The 24425-nt window shown below is 43.0% G+C and overlaps 1 protein-coding gene across 1 annotated transcript in view; it reads left to right on the top strand.

The window, feature by feature from the left end:
- Il17rd (interleukin 17 receptor D) overlaps positions 1 to 24425 on the top strand; it is an 87361-nt gene that overhangs the window by 19646 nt on the left and 43290 nt on the right. The window lies entirely within an intron of this gene.

Below are 24425 nucleotides of genomic sequence, written 5' to 3'. Positions count from 1 at the left end.
GTTTGGTTTATTTGTGTGCTAGTACTAAGTCTAGAACTCAGGGCCTCACACTCTTGCTTAGCTCTTTTTTTTTTTTTCCTCAGGCTGGTGCTCTACCACTTTAGCCACACCTCCAGTTCCAGCATTTTGGTGGTTAATTGGGGCTATCTTGGCTGGCTTCAAACCTCTGTCCTCAGATCTCATCCTCTTGAATAGCTAGAATTATAGGCACAAGCCACTGGTGCCCAGTTTGATACTGGATTTATAAAGGAAGGACTGAATATTTCCACTTGGGGATTTGTTTTCTGAAATTGTTTATTAAATCTTGGTAGTAGAGGGTTGGAGGTGCAGCTCAGGTGGTAGAGCGTTAGCTAATGAGTGAAATGAGTTCAAATACCAGTATTAGAGAAAAAAAAAATCTTGTAGTAAAGGTAAGTGTGGATGAGGTATGGCCTACTAAAGAGTATTAAGGAAGATGTTTAAAAAATAAATAATAGGGTTTTACAATGTAAATTATTGGTTGAACCTTTCTGACTTACGGCAAATTATGAAAATTGTTGAATTTCAGTATTACCATGGGACTTCTGGTTGTATTTCTAATTTGATTCCTCATACCTCCCGGTTTTTAACATCTCAGCACTACTACTGCTTGATTTAAATCCATTTAGTTTTCTGGGCTAGGAGCTTTTAGGGCCTAATCAATCACTTAATCTATAAACAAGGGCACTGCTTCAGATTCCCCTTGAGCTCCAAATCACATTGGAGTGTTGACAGTGCTGAAGGCCTGGACCCCTCTGTCAGCAACTGTCAGGATTATAGGGTATGCAGGATATTTTGGAAAGGGTTGGGAAAGACCCTGTAGGTAAAAATTGATTAGAAGTAAATGTTCATTTGGCAGATAATCTGCATGTTAATTGAAGAACTGAGTTAATTGTTTTGTGTCTACTTTTCGCATTTATATCAAGCTGTCTTCTTATTGGAGAATACTACAGAGGTTTGAATAGTGTGACCACACACACACATATACACACACATATACTATACACTTACCTCTTCCTTACCTGTTCTAAACAGAGTCCTTTCCCCAAGCTAATGAAGCTGATAGAATGCAGCAGCTCTGGCTGAAGGGAATGGGCAAAAAGACCTCAATTGAGCCCCTATGGTTCTTGCTCTTGTCCTTACTCAGATACAATCTACCTGCTCTTGTTGAACAGCTATTGCTTTCACAAGTCCCTTGGGAAAATCCCTGTACATGGTGGTTACTCTACAGAAGAACCTGTGGCTACAGCCACTCTACTCTCTTCCACTCTTCCCAGCATGAAGATCCTGTAGTCTGAGAACACTTAGGAGACTGGCCTAGAGGGAGATAAAAGAAGGTAAAAGTGGAGATATGCTTTAAGGAGATTAAGCAAAGGCTGACCGCGGGCAGGGCTGTAGGCAGGAATGCCTGTTAGGCTATCAGGAAGCTGGACACCTCCAGAAGGGTCTTTGACACAGGCCAGTGCAGGAAACGGTGGTGAGTGGCCAGGGAGGAGGTCATTCAGTTGCAGCACCTGTTCAAAAAGCCTGGAGCCTTACCAGGGTGATTTGGTGTGGAGCCTTATCACTAGAGGTCACGCCCTCTGGAAGCTCTGAGCTTAGACAGTTGTGATGATGGTTGGCCTAGGAAGGAATGGGTGGTTTTCAGCTAGTTCTTTCACTTATAGCAGTAGCTGAGCAAATAATATCTTTTTGTCAGTCGTGGGGCCTGAACTCGGGGCCTGGGTGCTGTCCCTGTGCTCTTCAGCTCAAGGTGAGCACTCTACCACTTGAGCCACAGTGCCACTTCCGGTTTTCTGGTGGTTAATTGGAGATGAGTCTCACAGACTTTCCTGCCTGGGTTTTGAATGGTGATCCTCCAATCTCAGCCTCCCGAGTAGCTAGGATTACAGGCATGAGCCACCGGTGCCCAGCTGCAAATAATATCTTGATCCAAAAAGTCTGAGAGATGTACCGGTCATCGGCTTCTATCTCAATACCCTTGCTTGTCCCATATAACACATGGCAGTGGACACCTTCTCCAAACTTTTAGATAGCACCTCCTGATTACAGCTGATGGTCCTCCATTAGAAGAAAGCTCTCTTAACTGCCCAGCTGTAGTGAGGCTAAGAGAAAAGGAAGAGGCAGCAGAGAGGGAGTAGGGGGCCTTGAAGTGCTATTGCTAAGAATTTTCTCTTCAGTTCTATCTTGTGCTGGTTGAAACTTTTAGTGCCTTTACAGAAGCTCTTGCCTATGAATGAGAATCTTGAATTGGACTTCATATCTGTCTAAACTGGAGAGGAGATAAATGGTAGGGCCATTTCCCCCATTGTGATGTGTCTTCTCCCCTGTAGGCCCAGGAATATGTGCTCCAAACAAGTGGCTTGAGTTCTAACTGTATTCTAATTTAGAAATGTGACGCTGATGCCCCTTCTTGCCCACTGTTCTCTCAGGTGATGCCAGTGTCTCTTCCACCAGGATTTCAATATCTTGGGCACATGGGCAGCTGTTTTCAGTCATTCTTAGAACCTTCCACAGTGCCCAGCTTTGGTTGTATACATCTTAGGTACTCTGTGGCTAAGAGCTGGATTGTCTATGGAATACAACGTGTACAGCTTTAAGGCTCTTGGCTAAAGGGGATTACTTGCATCAGTGTCTTCTGGAACAAATAAAGCTTGGAGGAGGCCAGGTGCTAGTGGCTCAATCCTGTAACCCTAGCTACTTAGGAGGCTGAGATTTGAGGATTGTGATTCAAAGCCAGCTAGGGCAGGAAAGTCCACAAGACTCTCTCCTATCTCCAGTTAACCACCAGAAAACCAGAAGTGGCACTGTGACTCAAAGTGGTAGAGCAGTAGCCTTGAATGAAAAAAGCTCAGGGACAGGCTCAGCCCAGGCCCTGAGTTCAAGCCCTGTAACTGATGACAAAAACAAAACAAAGGAAAGCAAAGCAAAACAACACAAAAAAACTTGGAGGATCTTAATTACTTTAGTCACTTGGAAGATCTGTATGGTATAGCCTTCCAGGTAGACTGAAGATGAATAAATGTTTTCTAGTCCTGAAACAATTCTGAACCTTGCCAAACAAAACTACTTCAAAAAGGATCCTGCCCATCCTGGTGTAAGGTGGAGGAAGGAAGTGGTAGCTGACAGGGAATTAAACAAACTTGAAGGTAGGCCACATTTTTGACATACCATTTTCCTCTGCCCAACCAGCAGCTGCTCTGTACTTTGAAAGGGGCTTAGCCGCTCATATAAACTTTAGTTTGTGATAATGTAAACTATTATTAGTATTATCTTTTTATTCATAATATATGCCTGACTCCCTGTCTGCCTTATTTATGCTCTGTTTAAAATACTCATTTACCTGTAGCACCCAGAGCCTCTGAAAATGAAGGCAAGCTTAAGACCAGACAATCTGTTTACATATCACCATGGTTAAAAAGGACTCTGGTAAAGAAATCACTAGGTTGAGAAAGTCTCAGTGAAGCTTCCAGATTAAAACTGGAATGTAGTGTTTGCAAAACATTTCAGTTTGTCCCAAGGGTGGTGGTTTTAATGCAGAAATGCTTGATACTCACTAATTTTTTTTAATTAATTATTTTTTAAATTGCCAGTACTAGGGTTTGAACTCGGGGCCTGAGTGCTTGCTGTCTCTTAGCTTTTTGGCTCAAGGCTAGCCCTCTACCATTTGAGCCACAGCTCCACTTCCAGCTTTCTGCTAGTTAATTAGTGACAGATTTTCTTGCCCTGGTTGGCTTTGAAATACAATCCTCAGATCTCAGCCTCTTAAGTAGCTAGGATTATAGGCATGAAGCACCAAGAATACCCAGCTCTCACTTGAACATTTGACTGTCAGAGCCTCTGAGAGTCATTTGCTTTCCCCCATTTCATTTAATCACTAATGGGTGCAAATGTTTGCACCCAAGGATGATCTGGAAGTTCAAGACGTCCTTGAGGCTGAGGCTGGTGGCACTATGATGACTGGCCTGTTGGCTTCCTTGCCCAGAGGCAGGAAGAATGCCCAGTGGGTTCTGCCTCAGGTGTTCCTGTCTAGTTTTTCAGCCGAGAGTGGGCTAGTGCATGTGCCAAAAAAATCTAATAACCTTTTCAGTTTTTAATAAAATGTCTCTCCCACCCTTTGTTTCTCCTTCTATTCCTCCCCAAAAGAAAGAACAGACTAAATTTTTAAGCACATCTGGACACTGTTTTTGTAAAACTCTTACCCTGAATTCCCAGAAGGAGTGTATTGGCCCCCATTTTTCCAAGCAAAAACTGAAATGATTCCTTTGTTTATAAGTACTGTGCTTGCCTATTTTAATGAAACTGTAAAGAAAGGAATTACACTGGTTGTAGAATCCCTAGCTAGGCCCAAACATTATCCTTTTGTGCTACTTTTGAAGTCTTTGAAAGGTGCTAAAAGTTTATGGTTTGTTATTTTTGGAGGGGGTAGTGTGGGGAGTGGAAGGGGCTCCTTGTGTCCCTTTTGTAAATTACTTTTTCTGCTTTCATTGTCTGTTAGAGTGCTCACAGTCCCTGTCTGTCCCCTTGCTCTGTTCTCTCCCATGCAGCATGCTTTTGGTGGACATCATGTAGATATCTACAGATATCGGTGTTCTGGTTTGAGAACCGGAAAGTTTGCAGTGGATCATGGAATCTTTCCTCCCCTTATAGTGTTTGTGTTCTTAGGTGAATCTTCTAAAATTCTTTTGTTGGTGGGAAACTAAGAAAACAAGGTTGATCTTTCATTAATACTATTCTAGATTGGTTCTGCACATGTCTAGAAGTACTTTGGTAGGCATCATCTTAGAGATGAATCATACTTCAGGGATGATACCCACCCTGCATTTCCTCTTACTTCTGGAGAAAAAGGTTGATAACTATGATACCAGAATTGGTCCATATAAGCTGTTATGGATGTGCAAATGGTGGCAATATAATAAAATAATGTCCAAAACATAATATGAAAATTTATGCTTGTACTAGTACCCTCTTGCAATATTCACCAAAAGAGTTTGGGCAAAAAGAGTGTGAGCAGTAATTTAATTTGGTAACTTTAAGGCCATAGTGATAAATGTTCTAGTTAGTTTTTTGAATTTCTGTTTGTGTGTGGGTCTAAGAATAGGTGTTGCTTCTTTTTTCTTTCTTTTTCTTTTCTTTCCTTTCTTTTCTTTTCTTTTTTTTTGGTGTAGGTGTTGGGGCATGAACTCAGGGCCTTGTGCTCTTGCATGCTTTTTTTTTTTTTTTTTTTTTTGCCAGTCATGAGGCCTGAACTCTGGGCCTGGGCCCTGTCCCTCCGCTCTTCAGCTCAAGGCTAGCGCTCTACCACTGGAGCCACAGCCCCCACTTCCCGCTTTTTCTGTTTATGTGGTGCTGAGGAATCGAACCCAGGGCCTCATGCTTGCAAGGCATGCACTCTACCGCTGAGCCACCTTCCCAGCCCTCTTGCATGCTTTTTACTCAAGTCTGTTGTTTTATCACTTGAGCCACAGCTCCACTTCTTGCTTTTTGCTGGTTTTTTGGAGATAAATCTTTTTTTTTTTTTTCTGTTTATGTGATGCTGAGGAATCAAACCCAGGGCCTCATGCATGTGAGGCAAGCACTCTACCACTGAGCCACCTTCCCAGCCCAGTTTTTTTCTTTTTTGTTGGTTGTGGGGCCTGAACTCTGGGCCTGGGCGCTGTCCCTCAGCTCTTCATCTCAAGGCTCTTCATCTACCACTTGAGCCACAGCGCCACTTCTGGCTTTTTTTGCTTATGTGGTGCTGAGGAATCGAACTCAGGGCCTCATGCATGCAAGGCAAGCGCTCTACCACTGAGCCACCTTCCCAGCCCCTGGAGATAAGTCTTATCGTTAGGATTTTTCTGCCCAGGCTGGCTTCTAACCTCCATCCTCAGATCTCAATGTTGTCTGTGTATGCTGGCTTTAATCCACGATGCTCAGAACTTAGTCTCCTGAGTGAGTGGCTAGGACGACAGGAATGAGCCACAGTGCTTAGTTTTTATGAATGCTAGCTTTTAGGCCACTTAGCAGTACCAGGTTAAACAGATGACCTTATTTAGAACTAGTCTGTAGTTGTTGCTTGCTTCAACATTTTCCAGATGCTTTTGTTTCAAAAACTGTGAGAAGCTTTCACTATATTTTACCAATGGATCAGACAGTAAAGTGTGAAGCAGATCTTGGGAAGGTCTTTGAGTTTTCCATAGTATGGAAGGCTCTGGTGTTGTCCTGGCAAGACTACGGGCTTTGCGGCAGCTGTACACAGCAGCTGGACAGTGAGGCAATACCCTTCTTAGTCACACCCCCCTTCCCCCCCTCCCCCTCCCCCCCGCAAATGTATGGAATTGTTCTTTTACTCTTGATACCTGCTTTTTCTGCTATAAAACCAGAGGATGAACATTGGGCATGGTGGCACATGCCTATAATCCCAGCACCAGGAGGTAGAGGCTGGAGGATCAAGACTTCAAAGCCAACCAGGGCCTCATAAAAGAACTTATCTCAAAAAAACAAAACAAAATAAAACCCCAAATCAAAACCAAGAAAACAGAGAAAATAACAATAAAACAAATGCAATGTCAACAAACTATGGGAATGAGTTTGTATAACAGCAAAAATCCTGGAAAAGTTATGAAGAAATGTTTTAAATAATCCATTCATATAGTTAGTTGCTCAGATTTCTTCCTTCCTTCCTTCCTCCCTTCCTTCCTTCCTTCCTTCCTTCGTTTCTTTTTGTCTGTGATGGGCTTTAACTCGGTGTGGGTGCTATTCTTTTGCTCAAGGCTAGTGCCCTACTACTTTGAGCCATAGTGCTACTTCCTCAGATTTCATATAACCAAAATGGTGATCAAAATATTGTTTTGACACTTTTTTTTACCTGTAGGTTATTCAATATTCTTTATTTTCTATTTTATTCTCATTCTACTTTGCCTTCCTTACTTTTTGGTCTTTATCTCATTGTGTGTCCTAATTGTGGATTGTCTTACCACCTGATTTCTGTTCTTTGTTTTTTTTTTTGATGCCTATACTGGGGCTTGAACTCAGGGCTTCATACGCTGGCTTAGCTTTGCTCAAGGCTGGCACTCTACCACTTGAGTCATAAATCTCTACTTCTGCCTCTTTGTTGGGCAATTACAGATAGGGCTGTCTTTAAACCTGCCTTCTAAATAGCTAGAATTATGGTATGAACCACCATAATCCACCAGCATAGTGGTTCTGATTTTTAGATTTTTAATGAGGAGTTGGTAAAAGTCTTATTTCTTTTGTTCTAATTCTATCTGGGAATAGTACACTGATTTGCAATGAACATAGACAACAGAATCAAGATGTGAAGAAGTAATGGAGGAATATTAACAGAAATGCTGAGGGAGATGCCCACAGAATCTCAGTGACAGTACTAAAAATAGTGAAGTCTTTGTGATGGATGCAAAAATTGGAAGTAGTTGGTAATCCAAACTCTTCCTCCCTCTTTGTTAGGGAATCAAGCCCACCTTAATAAGAGGTATGGCATGTAACCTTAGTCAGTGGCACCTTCAGTCTTTAGGTTCTGGGTTGATTATTCCTTTCACTCATTTCTAGGATCCTTTGAAGCCATTTTATTGTTTGCTTCTTCTCTCTACCCTTATCTTAGCCCATTGCCATATTGCCTGCAACAGAGCCCTTCTCCTAACCCCAGGACACCCAAATCCTGGCTTATGGTTGCATCTGTAATGACCACTTTGGGTCTTGCCTGATATCTAAGATGTACACTGCATGCAAAGCTGAATCAAATTGTCCATCTCATTTCCATGGTGCTCATCGTTTCAGATCAGGTGAGGTGTTTAACATGAAAGGGTCAAAACGGTTAGTAGTGCCTCTAGGGCCATCAACTGGGATTTGGGTGACAAGGAGAGTGACAAGGAGGGTGACAAAGTGAGAAGGAGGACATCGCATCATCCTCGAGGAGCAGCAGGCATTTATTGAAAGGTGGTCAGTGTTGGTACAGGGCTGTGCAATGGGTTACAGGTACTAGTGTGTCTGTATCTGCTTGCAGTGGTCTTCTTTGAACCTTTTACCTGCCCCAAAGCCCATAGGCCTCAGGGTGCTGGCTCCCTGTGAAGACACTTCCCAGCTCCTCTGTCTTGTCTATTCCCTCTTCCCTGCTCCAAAGTCTTATTGCACTTGGACCTCGACTGTACACCTTAACATATTTGTTCTGGAAAGTGTAACACTACTGTAGTTTCTTGTCTTTTACCTCTGTTTTCCCAAATGGATTATGAAGTCCTAGAAGCAAGAGTCATGCTTAGCCTTTTTTTTCTCTGCGAGTGTGTAAAATCACACTTCAAGCTCTTCAGGCATCTGGGGCATTTTCTAAGGTTGCTTATTAGTGAGGAGGAGAGAAACCTCAGGGTAGAGTTAAATATTGCCTTTAAATTGGGCTACGTTTCTAAGACACTGATCATTTTTTTTTTTCTTTCCATGCCCAGGCTACACAGAATTTGCAGTTTTTAACCTGTAAATTGTTTCAACTCTTCATCCCTTCTTTAGAATCAATCTATTTTGGTGTGGTCCCCATCTCTCCAGTCCTCTGGAAAGAGGGGAAGTACTCAGGTTGTCACTTGCTGTAATAATGGGATTACTGTGTGTGTGGGGGGGGGACATTGTTCGACTGCTTCCTGGATTTGTCTATTTCCCTTTTCATTTTACATAGTTCTTTATTCACATAAGATCTGTCAACTAATCATCAAATCCCCTAGATGTATGTAATTTTGAAGAAACATACAGGAAAATTATAGTCATTTGGTTGCCCTTCGCAACAGCATTCAGGATACCTACATTAGTAGGTAACCTACTGAAATCTCAGCTTCTGTTCACTGATCGCAGAGATGCGTCAGTGATGTATCTGACATCTACCTTTTCCACAGACACTACAGGCTCTGGAGCAGGATAAAGGGCCTAGTGTTACTACTTATCTTGACCTTTCCTGTCATAGAAAATGATGATGAATGATTAAAGCCAACTGGACCCTTGGGAAGAATTTGGCCCAGTGCTCCTAATTCTCACTTTATTAGGCTCCTTTTGTTACTTCCTTTAGGTCCCATGTGTTTTTCTCAAAAGGAATGACTTTTTCTTTTCTTTTCTTTTTTTTTGTAGTGGGTGGAGATTGCTCAGAACAAATGTTCTGTGTCTGAGGAACTAGCTTATGTCAAACCAGAGTCTATGTGATGCAAGTGGCAGGATGGAGGGATCAACTTCAAAATGATGGGCTTCAGGGTTGTGGAGGATTGTGGTGTTCATGTATGTATATGCATGCACAAGGGCCTAGGCACTGTCCCTTAGCTTTTGCACTCAAGGTGGTACCCTACCCACTTGAGCCACAGCACCACTTTTAGCCTTTTCTGTTTATGTAGTGTTGAGGAATCGAACCCAGGGCTTCCTGCATGCTAGTCAAGCACTCTATCACTATGCCATATTCCTAGTCGAGAGCTAGCCTTGAGCAAAAGAAGCTTAGGGACAGTGCCCAGGCTCTAAGTTCAAGCCCCAGGACTGGCCAAAAAAAAGAAAAAAGAAAAAATTGCAGCCAGGTGCTGGTGGCTTATGCCTGTAATCCTAGCCACAGGATGCTGAAATCTGAGATCAAAGTTCAAAGCCAGCCTGGAAAGACACAACCATGAGACTCTTATTTCCAGTCAGTTAGCAAAAAGCTGGAAGTGGAGGTGTGGCTGAAGTGGTAGAGCATCAGCCTTGAGTGAAAAAGCTACGGACCATGGCCCAGTACACACACACACACACACACACACACAACCATACACACACACACACACACACACACACAACCATACACACACACACACACACACAACCATTTTTAATCTTTTCTGGCAAGCTTTTGTTTTACATTAACTTTATGACAAAATGTTACACTGGCTTCTAACTTAGTTCTGTCATATGCTTTGGTTTTATAAACATTTCTCCGTGGGAAGCCTAATGAAAGGGAACTATACATTCACTTCTTCCTGCAAGAAAAGAGACTGTATATGCTTTTTGCCTGTCTCAGCCCTGCATAGAGAAAAAAGAGCCTCACTTTCAGCCTTCATAGGTCACCAGGGGAGGAGATATGCCTCTACATGTAGTTCTATCTGCCTTGCCTGACAGACAACCAATTCGCTTTGCAGTTGACTTCTCCTAGTTTGTGCTAACACTATAGAAGATTTGCAGGGAGACTTTGATACCTGGGAAAACTGCACTGTCACCTTCATCCACAGAAATCTAAAATCAGCTAAAATGTTCATACTTCATTGTTATATCATTCTTTTTTCTTTTTCTTTCCTTTTTTTTTTTGTCAGTTGTGGGGCCTGAACTCTGGGCCTGGGAGCTGTCCCTCAGCTCTTCAGCTCAAGGCTAGCACTCTACCACTTGAGCCACAGCGCCACTTCCGGCTTTTTTCTTTTTTGCTTATGTGGTGCTGAGAAATCGAACCCAGGGCCTCAGGCATGCAAAATAAGTACTCTATCACTGAGCCACCTTCCCAGCCCTGTTATATCATTCTTTACCACTCTTTCTCAGAAAGGACCTGCTAGCTGTTTGGAAAAATGAAAACAAAACTGATTACTTCTTGGGGAACACAATTATTTCCTGGCCTATCATAGGATGATTTAATTAGTGTGTCATAGTGTATATGCATGTGTGTATGGTTACATGTGTGTGTATTAATGGTAATTCCATGTGGTATCTCTGGGAAATTGAAAGTCATAGATTTATTGCCTATAGTTTAAGAGTAGACTGCTGGCTTCCATCTAAGAAAGTGGGGGATATGTAAAGTTGGATCATTAGGGTTTGATTATACTGTATCCTTTTGATTGCCTACCATTTTAAAGTTTGGTAAAAGGTAAAATGGGAAGCCATAATGAAATAATTTGTCCTTCAGAACTTATAACACTTACCAAAGATAAACCGTGAGGAATCTGGAGTCATGTTCATGATGATGTACTTTGTTGAACTTCAGAAGCTGATTTTCGATGCTTGGATGAGATTTGCCATTGCTAGGAGTCAAAGCCACACATCAGTCTTTAGCTGGAAAAGAATGGAGTTCTGGAGATTTAGGTTATGACTCCCCATAGTGGCTTTAGGCAAATATTTAAAAATATATCCAGAACCTAATGCAGTTGCTGTGTGTTAACCACAAATACTACACTCTGCAAAGGCCATTTAGCAAGAGTAGGGAAGTCAGCTGTTTTCTTCATCTTCTGGGTGTTATATTTTCCTCCATATCCATAGACTTAGGAATTAGCCAAACTGTGGTTTATTTTTTAGTTTGATTCAGTAAAACTGAATCAGACATGGCTGTTGGCACCGGTGATCTGAAAAGTGAAGGACACTTCTTTCTTAACAGGTTTCCTGTGCTAAACAGCATAAATAGTTGTTACCTTTGATGTCCTTGCTCTATAAACTTCATGAGTCCCTGCATCTTGGACAAAGTGTTGGGTTTTACTGAGTTGTAACAAATACCACATATTTGGACAGCATTAATTCTATTTAAAACAGGTTTCACTTCCAGTCACAGTTCTTGGATTTGAAGTTTGATTTTAGTCACCAAAGTTTCTTTCACTTGTGTCATTCAGCAGATCTGTTAGTGTTCAGAGGGGTAGGCCTGGTTGTCAGGCTGGCAGGTGAAGGGCTGGTGGTCTTTTAAGGATCCAGAGCCCACCAAAACTTTCACCAAACTCTCAAAGATATCTGTTCCTCCAAATAACAAAGCGGAAGCCCACTATTGGAAGGGGCTAGAGGAGTTAATGATTTGGGCTCTAGTGGTGATAGCATCACTGAGATGGACAGTAATGGTGAGATCACTGGACAACTCACACTCAGTTCATTTTCAGATCTGGTCAGTGTCTGATAGCCCCAAGGTTATCCTCACAAGAACAACCTTCTTGAGACTGACTTGCATTTTGGTCTCCAGAAACGTGTGAATGGAGCATCCCCTGTGCCTTGTGGGGACTCTGCGCTGGGTGGTAATCTTGTCCAGTTCTCCCTAGTTAATTCAGGACAGTCCTAGGAACAAGTGAGCACTCAGCAAATGAGTTGCATGCTTCCAGGAAAAGCCTTAGGAAATCAGATTTGGAGGCCTCAACATGGAGACTTGGTATTTCTCTCAAGTAAACTAGGACCAGCACAGCTGGGGGGAACTGAAACTTGTGAATTGCCCCAAGTAGTGAGCCTGACCGGAGGCTGAGGGGAGGGTGGGGGGAGGTGAGGCTTGTTCACATGCTTGTTAACATTTGAGGGTCTTTGACAAAGGAAGTCTAATGCCTTGCCCGGGTCAGCCAGTGATTGCCCCCTGGGAGGCCCTGTTGTGCACAGGAAGTCAGACACTAATGATGTTAGTGAGGGGACAAAGGCGCCCAGCCCAGGAAAGGCCTAATTGCTGTGTCGGGCTCCCAGGCGGCCAGCCTCCAGCTGGAGGGGTCTGGGCGGGATGCGCTAAGTGTTAACACCTGGAGCCAAAGCTGCTGACTTCCTGATGCTTAATGTTTTTTGTTTTTTTTTATTGAGTGAGCAAAGGAAGTGGGGATAAGTCTATGTGTCTGTCTGTCTGTCTCTGTTTTTCCCTCCCTCCCTCGCTGTCTGTCTGTCTGTCTCTCTCTTTAACTATGGCCACATCTCTGGGGCATTATTTCAAGATTCAGTATCCAAGAGGCTAGATGGAAATGGCTCAGTCCAAAACTCAGGCAGTTGCTGAATATTGTTGAGCCTGAAACCCTCCCTTCCTCCATGGGTCAGGGTTTGGTGACTATTGCTTCACCTCTCAGCTGGATGATTCCTTCCCTTATTTCCAGGAAATCGTCTGGGACCGGCAGGATCTTGCAGAGAGGTGGATGATACATATTGGAAAGCTCACTCTATTTTTAGAGGGGAAGTTGTAGTCAGAACTGATGGGATAATGCTCCTGGGAGAATAGATGGAAGTCTTGAACCAGTTACAGTCCCAGGGAAATGGACTTGTGTCTGTGAAAGCACACAGGGGGATGTTGGTGTAGATACATTTGGAATTTTGGAATACACACCTGGAGAGGGCCATTTGGAAGTGTGCATCCCAAGGGAGTGGACAAGTGCAGATGTTACCTCCTCCCCCATTTTCAATTGTAATCTTTGGATTAAAAAAAAGAAAATCTAATCATGGTCTTAGACCTCGGGCCTCTGGGCCCCTCAGAAGCTCTTGGGTGGCCTAAGGAGTGATAGCAACTCCCCGAGACGTCCTTAATAAATGTTTGTGCAGAAAACCAAAGGATTCTCCAAAGGTGTTCTAGAAACTCAGCTCCCACTTAACCACACCAGAGTCATCAACAATTAAAAACAAGGAGCCCCCGCCCCCCAACCTTAGACACTAGCACTGCAGACAAAGTATTAGAAGCTCAGCTTGCAGTGGCAGGCGTTTTGAGCAGATTGGCTCCATCCTGGCTTTTTGTAGTTCAACAAGGACACCTGAAGCCTGTCCCCCTCTCAGAGGAAGTGAGGAAGCCATGGGTTTGGAAACAGGGTCTAATGTCGACTTGCTGCTTCCCCCTTTTCATTTTATAGAAGTTTTTTGTTTTTGTTTTTTTTAAGTTCAGGACCACCATGTGCACAGACTTATCCATGTCACAGACAGGGAGGAACATTGTTTTCTAACATAGCCTTCACTGTTTGGATTAGCACCAAAATGTGAATGGAGTAGCTTTCCATAATTTTCAAGTGGGAGAAATCTACCTTGGAGAAGAGAGAGAGAGAGAGAGAGAGAGAGAGAGAGAGAGAGAGAGAGAGAGAATGCAGAGTTCCGCTGGAGGGGAGGTGGCTAGATCCCCATGGCAACATCACAGTCTCCCATTTTTCAGGAGTATGTGTGCTGTGAAAGCAGAATTCCAGATGTGACACAGTAATCAGAGACTATCCGACCCTCAGAAACAGTATTTGAAATAGGCACAAATTGGCATACAGCTCTCTGTGTGGTCCTAAAGCTTTTTATTAGTAATTGTGTTTGGAGCTGAACATTTCCTCTTGGTTTAGGCATGGCAATCATGTTTATAGATTTAAGTTTTTCTCTATTGTCTAATCACTATTTTTCATTCTTGGAAGAGACTTTCTTGGGCTTCTGGAGTAAAGTCTTTGTTCTTTTCACAGTTAAGTAAGATCAAGCCACTTGCTGATTTGTTGGGTGGGTATTTCAGTGGTTGTTTGCTTCTTTTTTGTACCCCGTATTTACAGAAAACCAGTTAATCTCTGTGAGTTGTCTGTGTAGCCTTCTTAAGCTACAGATTGGCTGCCTGTTACCTTGAAGATGCCGGTTTGCTAACATGTGGTTCTCATTTGAGTGCAGGGGAGTGGTGTGAAGCAGAGGGAAAGGGCTGGCTCTCCATCTGGAGGCATGTTTTATAGTCTGCCTTTAACATTTCAGAACTGGAAAAATGGAACAATCTTGTCTGTGAGTAGTATCAACCATGGGAGAATACACAACTCACATCCTTAATAGACTTAGAGGAGAAATGAATTAGGCTTTTGCTTTTGGAAACCAAGAAGGCTACAGACTTTGTTTGATTTTGTTTTCAAACACATGAAGACAATCTTGTGTGTGTGTGTGTGTGTGTGTGTGTGTATGTGTGCATGCACACATGTATGCATGCATGCCTATGCCTACAAGCCTTTGGGGGCAGGGGCCTGTGCCCTGATATCTCTGGACTTTAAGTGAACAGGTATGATCCAGTTGTAAGGTATTAATAAAAAAGTCTTGCTGGGGCTGGGAAGGTGGCTCAGTGGTAGAGCGCTTGCCTTGCATGCCTGAGGCCCTGGGTTCGATTCCTCAGCACCACATAAGCAAAAAGAAAAAAGCCGGAAGTGGCGCTGTGGCTCAAGTGGTAGAGTGCTAGCCTTGAGCTGAAGAGCTGAGGGACAGCGCCCAGGCCCAGAGTTCAGGCCCCACAACCGGACCAAAAAAAAAAAAACAAAAAAAGTCTTGCTGAGTGTTGGTGGCTCATGCCTAACTCCTTGCTACTCAGGAGGCTGAGATCTCAGGATCAAGGTTCCAAGCCCATCCAGGCTGAAAAGTCCTTGTGAGACTTTTATCTCCAATTAACCACTTCAAAACTGGAAGTGGTGCTGTGGCTCAAGTGGCAGAGCACTAGCCTTGAGCACAAAGAGGCTCAGGGACAGCTCAGAGTCCCTGAATTCAAGCCCCACAACTGACAAAAAAAGTTAAGTCAGGAGCAGGGAAGGACATTTTAAAACATAGTAAACTCTGTGTGGGCCACCATCATTTTAGAAGTTGCTGAGAATCAAAACTGTGTAAAATATCCCGACACGCCTTTATCTTTAATGAATCGGTTGAGGAGATAGATTCAGGGGTATCTGAAAGCTAGGGCTTTCACTTTGATAAGCAGGACACATGGGAACTTGGTCTGCACCTACTCCATGTTAGAGCTCAGAAACAATTGTCCCTTCAGCTTTCCTTTGGGGAGCGTAAAATTAGGAACATGTGTGTGCTGATTAGCAGCATGTCAGAGATGAATCATGATTATGGCTTTGGTCTGGTGCACAGACCATACTTTGCAGTAGTGATTTCCTACCTCCCTGAGGAAATCTCTTTAATTAGCTTAAGATCTCCAGGGTTTTTTTTGTTTGTTTGTTTTTGTTTTTGCCAATGGAATAATTATTTGAGGGAACCCCATGGCACTCCCCCAGAGCTCATGTGTTTCTTGCTAGATATCAAAGCCCCCAAATCAGACTGCTGGTATCTATGTTTCTGAAGTAGGTTGCAACTAAGGAGGTGGGGAGGGAGAGTTCAGAGGAGGGAGAGGAAAAGAGAAAGAAACAGCTCCCAGGAATGTGGAGGGAATATATCTTGAATAGATCCAGGCGCAGGCTGGCTTTGTGATTTATTTTCCTTATGTTTTGGATCTGCCAGCATTCTCTTCTGCTTACATCACCTGGGGTTTCTTTGAATTGCTGACTTTTTTTCTTTCTTTCTTAAGTTAAAGGTTTGCACTGGAGTGAGTGGGATCTGTCTGTTTATGAAAACATCCAAACCAGTCCAGAGTCACCTGACCTGAGTTCTGCCTCCCTGACCCCTTCCCAAGTTCATTGCTCATGGGCAAGAGTGTTGTCTTGATTTATATTTCATGCTTCACTGTGCTCTCTGTCCGCATTTTATCTCATCAAGTAAAGTTACTACATCAACTAGTTACTACTTATGCCTTTAAAAAGTATCTTCATAGATGTGTATGTGTGTATGTGTGCATGTGTGCACAAGTATCAGGTAAGGAGGTTGAGTCTAAGTAACTTCTTATGGCCATCCTGGTGCCTCTTGCTGGGTGGAGGAACCTCTCTATGCAGTGACCTCTCTACCCAGTGATGAAAAAGCTAGGGGTGAGAAAAGTCATTCATTGAATTGCACATGCCTAGCTCAAGGTGATCTGGGAAAGCCTGGCACAGAGAATACTCTGATTCTGCTTTGATTACCTCCCTAAATGACTTGAACCACCCACCTCTAAATAGCTCTAAGATTTCCCCTATCTGGAAGGTTGAGGTGTTAACTTCCCTAGATGGAAAAGTTCTGCTAGTACCTGAGCTTATACCGGAGTATGTCTGCTTTGGTTTAGCCTCCACCCAAGTATGTGGTTTTTGTCTTTAAAAGCTTTGTGTAAGCTTTGTTCAGGCATGCAGATCTTTGAGATGAGAGTCCATCTGCAGACACCGGTCTCCAATAAAGACCTCCTGATTGGATCTTTCAAAATTGGTCTTTTAAAATGTGACTTCTCTATTTTCTCAAGACTGGATTTGTATCTGATTTACAACACATCATTACAGGTACTGGGGCTTGAATTTAGGGCCTGGTCTCTGACCTTTAGATTGGCTCTACCATTTGAGCTACAGCTCTACTTCTGGATTTTTGGTGGTTAATTGGAAATGAGTCTCACAGACTTATCTGCCCAGACTAGCTTTGACTGTGATTGTAAGATTTAAGCTTTCTGAGTAGCCAGAATTAGGTGTGAGCTACCATCATCTGGCCTCATAGTTCTTTCTGATGAATACTGTTTACCCCAAGATTATTCATTAAAACATTCCCAATTTTCTGAAAGCTTTTAGTTGATTTGAATGCAGTTGTGTTAATATTTTACTGGGAAGTGGGCACCACATTTACAGTGCTGTCCTTTTTTTTCCCCCCATGGTTGTGGGGCTTGAACTCAGGACCTGGGTGCTGTCCCTGAGTTCTTTTGCTCTAGTGCTATACCATTTTGAGCCACAGCGCCACTTGCAGGTTTTGAGTGGTTAATTGGAGAGTCTTGCTAGGATTTTTCTGCCTGGGTTGGCTTTGAACTCTGATCCTCAGCCTCCTGAGTAGCTAGGATTACTGGCATGAGCCACCAGTGCCTGACAATGTGCTCTCCTTTTTAAAATGCATTTTTCCCAAATAGCATTTGAACTATTGGAAATGGACAGGAAGTTGGTATCTTAGGGCTTAGAATCCTCCAAGGCTCCTCAGAAAATCAGTGGTGGAATCGCTCCTGCCCTCTATGGTAGCTCCCAGCCTCTCTGGGAGGAATCCTATCCAGTGGCTGACTTTGTGTCCAGGCCTTTGCTTCTTGCCATATGGCTGGAGCGTGGTGTGGGTTTTGTCTTTTGAATTTTATTCCTTTAGAGCACTTAAACGTTAACCCCACTCCCACCCCCTTTCTCGGTAAAAGATCTTTTTTTCATCGTTTCTGTTTGCTGCTTCTGTTCCTGCTTACTCAGCGCCAATCAAAAGAATTTTGTATGTATCAGAGTTCCAGGCACTGGGTGCTAGCTTCTTAGTTCCTCTTGGAACAAATTAAAAGCTGCCCGTTAGTGCAGCAAACTGGAGTGGTTAATTAACTAAGAATGTGGCACCCTGAGGCCACAGCATTGGCATTTATAGGTTTTAAGTAACAGGCAACAAACAAGTACTTCTAATTGTCAGTTCATTAAATATCAAAAACTGATGTAGAAAAAAAAAAGATTTAGTAGCTAAAAGCTTGGGATTGTTTCCTGAAGAACAGTTTACAAACCTGTTGACCTGCTTTGCAAGTGTCCTTATTCTTTTTTGGTTGTTGTTGGGGAGGTCCCTGATTCTAAGCTCATAAATCACTGTGCAATACCAAGCCAAGTTCTTGTACGTATTACCTGGCTTAGTCATACGATCATTTATTTAGGCAGAAAACTAATATTTATCAAGGGCTGACTATGTGGCAGGTATAGTGGGCCAGGAGTCTTAGGAGCTGCCTTATTGCCCTCTGTCTTCTCTCCTTTTCACTCCGGTGTGCACACTTTTTAGAAATGGGCCTTCCAGTTCTCACCATGACTATCACAGAATACACTCCTTAGCCTACTGGTCAGCAGTAGCCATCTTGCCCTGACCTGTCTCTCCCACATATACAATCTTCAAGGCTTTGGGAGATGCACCTTCTGCGAGCTTTTCTTGGCAATTGCCCTGCAGCTCAGCTTCTCTCAGGTTTTTGTTGTTGTTATGGTTTGTTATTGTTGTTGGTTTGTTTGGTGCCAATACTGGGGTTTCAACTCAGGGCTTGGGCTCAGTCCCTTAGCTTTTCCAATCAAGGCTGCCATTCTACTACTTGAGCCACAGCTCCACTTCTGCCTCTTTTCTGGTTAATAGGATTTGGGGAATATGGGAAGAGTTCATACTAATAACAGTGGGTTGGTCCTAGGGAAATAAGGGATCATGTCCTGTCAGATTTTCAGAAGGGATCTGTGCATGTACAGGGCTGTAATCTCATAGTTTTATGTATGAGATACAATGCATGTGCATGAAGCCTTAAGTAGGAGTTGGTTGCACAAAGGTCAGGCTAAAGATGTAAAGGGTTCCAATTCACAGGGACCTTAGTTTGGTTAGAACTGACCCAAATTTTTCTACCCCTAAGGAGAAATCCTACCCCAAACTGGCCACTCATTACCTTTGAGGAGGAATGGCTATGGGAAACTAGGCAGGAGATGGGATTCATAGGTGACTCATAGGCCATAAATAAGAGAGGGGGTTGGCTCAGCATTCTTTCCCTATATATAACTTAACTCAGTGACTTCAGTGCCTGAAGCCAGGGAAAATAGCTCATTATAGGACTGTGTTGAGTTCTTAGTGTATGATGGAAGAATGACTAGTTCATCTATATTGCAGGTGAGATCTACAGGTATATTAGCGTTCAATTGTTGTTGTTAAAAAAAAATTATCACAAACTGAGTGGCTCAAAATGGGTCTGAAGCTCCTAAAGCTGGTGTGTTGGCAAAGCTGGTTCTTTCCGAGGCTTCTAGGGAGAATCTGTTCCTCACCTGTTCACCTCTGGAGAGGTTGCTTGTGTTGTTTGGTTTAGGAGTCCCTTTCTCCTCTACTTTCAGAATGCTAAGTATAGCATCTTCTAATCTTCCTCTGTCTTTGTCCTTTCTCTCCTTCCATCCCTTTGCTTTCCTGCTTCTATTGTCACATCTCCTTTTCTTTTGATACTAACTTCAGTCTCTCTCTTATACTGTGTGCCTAACCTAGAAGTTAGTTTGACAGTTAGAAAACCTCATGGCTGAGAACAATTGCATAGCCGTTAATAAGTTATCACATCTTAGACTGCTGATTAACAGAGCAACTTGGGACATACCTAGGGGCTTGCTGACCTGAAGCCCCCTGACTGTCCAAGGTCAAGAACTCCCCCTACTGGAGGAGGGGGAAGCAGAAGGAAATGGGGGCGGGGATAACACTTCAAAAAAGAAATGTACTCTTTACCTTACCTCTGTAACTAAGCCCTCTGTACATCACCTTTACAGGAAAAAAAAAAATTCCCCTCATCCCTGCCACATATAGGAGGAGCTGATAACACATACCTCAATCTCTGAACGTTAAGGACACATGATTCCAGATTTCCAGGACTGACTTCTTGCATGTCTTCAGACCCCAGTAACAGCTTAGGTCTTGGGACCTTCTGTGTAGTGTTCCTCCTTGAGTCTACCTGTCCTGTCTCGAAAGGTATACTTTTGCCTTTATATTAATAAACCTACTCCTGCTTAATTCCCTTCTATGTCCATCCTTAATTCTTTTCTCTGAGGAGACCAAGAACTTGCTAGCCTCCAGACTCAGAGACCCAAATCATGTCACAGGCCCACCTAAATAACCCAAAATACTCTCTGCATTCCAGCATCCTTAAACTTAATCACATCAGCACATTTGCATAGTTCCTTTTGCTATGTAAAATAGCAGTCTCGTTTTCTTGAGTTGGGATGTGGCCTATTTGGGAGGTTATCATTTCTGTCCACAAAGTAAAGAAAGCAGCAGCATCTTTAGGGATAACTGAAATGAGAATTTCTCAAGTGGTTTCTGAGGGCTCTGGAACAGCTGAAACTTTATGGAATATGAGCTAAAGACAGCCTGGAGGAGCATTAGTCATTCATGTGCTGAGAAGTTGTGCCCTGAGGACTTCCAGGAGTGAAGGATCTTCAAAGTGTGGATAAGAACTGGGACTGGAATGATGGCTCTTGCTTGAGTTAGGTCATGAGGTTTTCAGTTGGCTATAGAATTAGAATTGCTATTTCACATTTACATCCACAAGTACTATTCTAGTTGAACTGTGGGAATGTGAAGAAAGAAGAGGAATCTGGGAATTCAGGCCTGCTTGAAATATGCATCAAGGACAGTGCTTGAAAGGTTTGGAGACTAGAAGTGGCTAGGAGGTAGGCAGGAGTGGATCACATGAGGAATGGTGTAGAGGGACAGAATGCCAGTGAAGACAGACAGCAGGGGAATGAGACTAGATAAGCTCACCTTGATGGCCAAAGCCCCTTGAGAGCGTGACTCAGATATGATTCATAGCTATGTGCCCAGCCTGTGGAGTTCAAGACAGGCTGGAATGATTAGTGGGCAGTGACTGGGTGAAGCCAAATCACTGGGGCCCTTTCTGAACTGGGCTCCATGTATTACAGAGATGTTATTTGGAGGATTTAGGCTCTCACATTCATGATGCAATACATCTTACTGTCTTGGATTCTTTTTTTTTTTTTTTTTTGTCATGGGGCCTGAACTCTGGTACTGGGCACTGTCCTCAGCTCTTCAGTTCAAGGTTAGCACCTTACCACTTGAGCCACAGCACCACTCCCAGATTTTTCTGCTTCTGTGGTGCTGAGGAATCGAACCCAGGGCCTCATGCACATGATACAAGCAGTCTACCACTGAGCCAACTTCCCAGCCCTGTCTTGGATTCTTTTCCACAGTCCATTAGCTGTTGCAGGTGCCAATGAATGTGTGTTAAAACCATGCTGCAAAAGCTGGGCGCCAGTGCTCAACTTATAATCCCAACTACTCAGGAGGCCTAGACCCGAGAGTCATGGTTCAAAGCAACTCAGGCAGAAAAGTTTTTAAGACTCTATCTCCAATTAACCAGCAAAAAGCCAGAAGTAGAGGTGTAGCTCAAGTGGTAGAGTACTAGCCTAGAGCAAAAAAGCTAAGGCAGAGCTGAAGGCTCTGTCACCAAAACAAAACCAAAAAAAACCAAAAAACCCCCAAAAACAAACATGTTGTAATAGAAATACAGGGGAAACAGGAAAAAGGAAAAGTTGACCAAGTCCCACAAGTAACTAGAGTTCCTATATGCCTTGTAACATACTATCAAACAGAATAATTCCTTTTTGAAAAGTTCATTTTCTGCATGGCTTCATGATCTTCTTTAACCCTCTTCCAGAGAAACCTATATGTTTAAAAACAACAACAATAAAAACCCAGATGGTACTGGATGCCAGTGGTTCATGCCTGTAATCGTAGCTACTCAGGAGGCTGAGATCTGAGAATTGCAGTTCAAAGCCAGCCCTGGCAGGAAAGTCCATGAGACTCCAATTAACCACCAAAAAGCCAGAAATGAACAAGAGGTTTTTTTCTTTGTTGTTTTTGCTTTGTTTTTTGTTTATCTGTTTTGGGGAGGGTAAGAGGAGGGCATAGAAATGGAGGGATAACAAGAAAACTGGAAGTGGTGCTGTGGCTTAAGTGGAAGAGCCCAGGCCCAGAGTTCAAGCCCTGTGACTGACAAAAACAACAACAAGAAAGAAAGAAAGAAAGAAAGAAAGAAAGAAAGAAAGAAAGAAAGAAAGAAAGAAAGAAAGAAAGAAAGAAAGAAAAGAAAGAAAGAAAGAAAGAAAGAAAGAGAAAGGAAGAAAAAGAAACAAAGAAAGAAAGGGAGGGATAAAGGGTGAAAAAATAAATGTAGCAGAGCTACATTAGAGCTCACCTTGATGGCCAAAGCCCCTTGAGATCAGGACTCAAGTATGATTCATAGCAAAGTGCCCAGCCTGTGGGGCAGACTAGACATTATGTTGAAAATGAACTATATAACTTGTGGGTGGGAACGGGAGGGAAAAACTGGGAGAGAATAAGGGAAAAACTGGCACTGTCCAAAAGGAAGTGTATTCATTACCTGATTATGTAACTGTAACCCCTCTGTACATCACCTTTGTAATAACAAAAAATGTATTTACAAAAAAAAGTTTTTTTAAGCTAGAAGTGGATCTGTGGTTCAAGTGGTAGATCACTAGCCTTGTGCAGAAAAAACTCAGAGACAGTACTTAGGTCCTGAGTTCAAGCTCCAGGACCAGCACAAAAAAACCCAATCAAGGTGTTGGAGGCATGGTTCTGCTGGTAGAACACTAGCCAATGAACAAAAGTGTCAGGTATGGGGGCTGGGAAGATGGCTCAGTGGTAGAGCGCTTGCCTTGCATGCCTGAGGCCCTGGGTTCGATTCTTCAGCACCACATAAACAAAAAGAAAAAAGCCGGAAGTGACGCTGTGGCTCAAGTGGTAGAGCGCTAGCCTTGAGCTGAAGGGCTGAGGGACAGCGCCCAGGCCCAGAGTTCAGGCCCCACGACTGGACCCAAAAAAACAAACGAACAAAAAAAACCCAAACAAAAAAAACAACAACAACAAAAAGAAGGGCTAATGTGCTGACTTCAGCCTCTAGATTGCACTTCTGTTTCCATCTAATGATGATGCTCAGTTTTCATCTCCATTCTAGCCCCCTTACCTGCCTTTCCCCTGTGAAGCTTCTGAGATATGCCATCCTAATCTTCCACTCAGCCTTACTCAAATGTTGCCTTGCATCCTATATCATGTGCTTATCTGTGGTGGTTCTTATACACTAACCACATATACCTGGCTTGCTATCTGAACAGGAGCTAGAAGCATCAAAATGTCATTTGAGGTTTGTTTGCAGCCAATTACACTTCTTTGAAAGGATGTATGCCATATTACTTCATTTTGTGAGACAAGGCTGTTGTGTTCACCATTATATCTAGTTTAATGTGTGGCTTATCACAGAGGCTGAATATGTTTATCTCTGGGCTTTGAAGGGAGGAAAAGGGTATGGGTTAGAGTTGGGAAAGGGTGTGGACTGTGGAGATTGGATTGCTTTCCTTCTTGGTTGTTGGGGTGTGGGTTGTGGAAATTGGATTGCTTTCCTTCTTGGTTGTTATTCAGATCTCTGCCATCTGGCAGTGAAGCAGTCTTTAGTTGCAGTCTGTGGTCTTGTCCCTAAGGAGTTATGGATGTACTTAGTATTCTAATAAGGTCACAGTACTTCTCAAAGTTTGAACTCATGTAAAGAATTCTGGAGTCTTATATACATGAGGGAAAATGATGGGAGGAAGAAGCTGGAGAAGGAAGGTGAACCAGGAAAAAGGGGTAGCTCAGAAAATCAGGGCTGATCTAGTTTTTGTATTACTGCTTGTTTATTCCTAGTTTGGAGTGTGTGTGTGTGTGTGTGTGTGTGTGTGTGTGTGTTTCTCTGCACAGCTGTCCTTTCCCAAGGCCCACATATATCTGAGCTCAGGAATATAGTTTCTGTGGGCATGCCTGGTTTCAGGATAAACAGCGTGACCATGCCTGTAGCATATGGATATGATAGGGTTGTGGCCTGAAACCCTGAGCCCCGTTACAAGTATTCTCTATATTGTGTCTCACTGTAACAATTGCTCATTAAATTCCAGGCCTGGCAGCATATGGTTTCTCCCAACATCCTTCTCATTAAATGGAAACTTTAGCTGTGTGGTTAGAACATTTTCCCATCATTTAGCACTTCAGAATTTACGTATTTTGGAGAATTCTGCAATTAGTACTGAAGGCACAATTGCAAAGAATAGAGAAACAGTTAAACCCAAGTTGGTAGATCAGGAACTAACTCCCATGATGGATAAGGTGTATGCTAAGAAAAGATGGGGTTAACAGGAGGATTCGGGGCTCCTCTGTGGCTACTGTAATTAAAGTGGGAAGATGGGCTCAGTTGTTAGCCCCACTTAACAGTACAGATGGCTAATAGCCATATCACTGCAAGTAAAGAGTTAGACTTTTAAGGTCTTTTTTTTTTTCTTTTATGACCCATCCTGTGTATTCCAAGCATAGGTATGGGGGCAGTGAAGAATTTTCTCATTAAAAGTAAC

This window comes from Dipodomys spectabilis, unplaced genomic scaffold (assembly GCF_019054845.1).
Source record: "Dipodomys spectabilis isolate Male_0828 unplaced genomic scaffold, ASM1905484v1 ptg000054l, whole genome shotgun sequence".
Taxonomy (NCBI): Eukaryota; Metazoa; Chordata; class Mammalia; order Rodentia; family Heteromyidae; genus Dipodomys; species Dipodomys spectabilis.
This window is presented reverse-complemented; position numbering and strand designations above follow the sequence as displayed.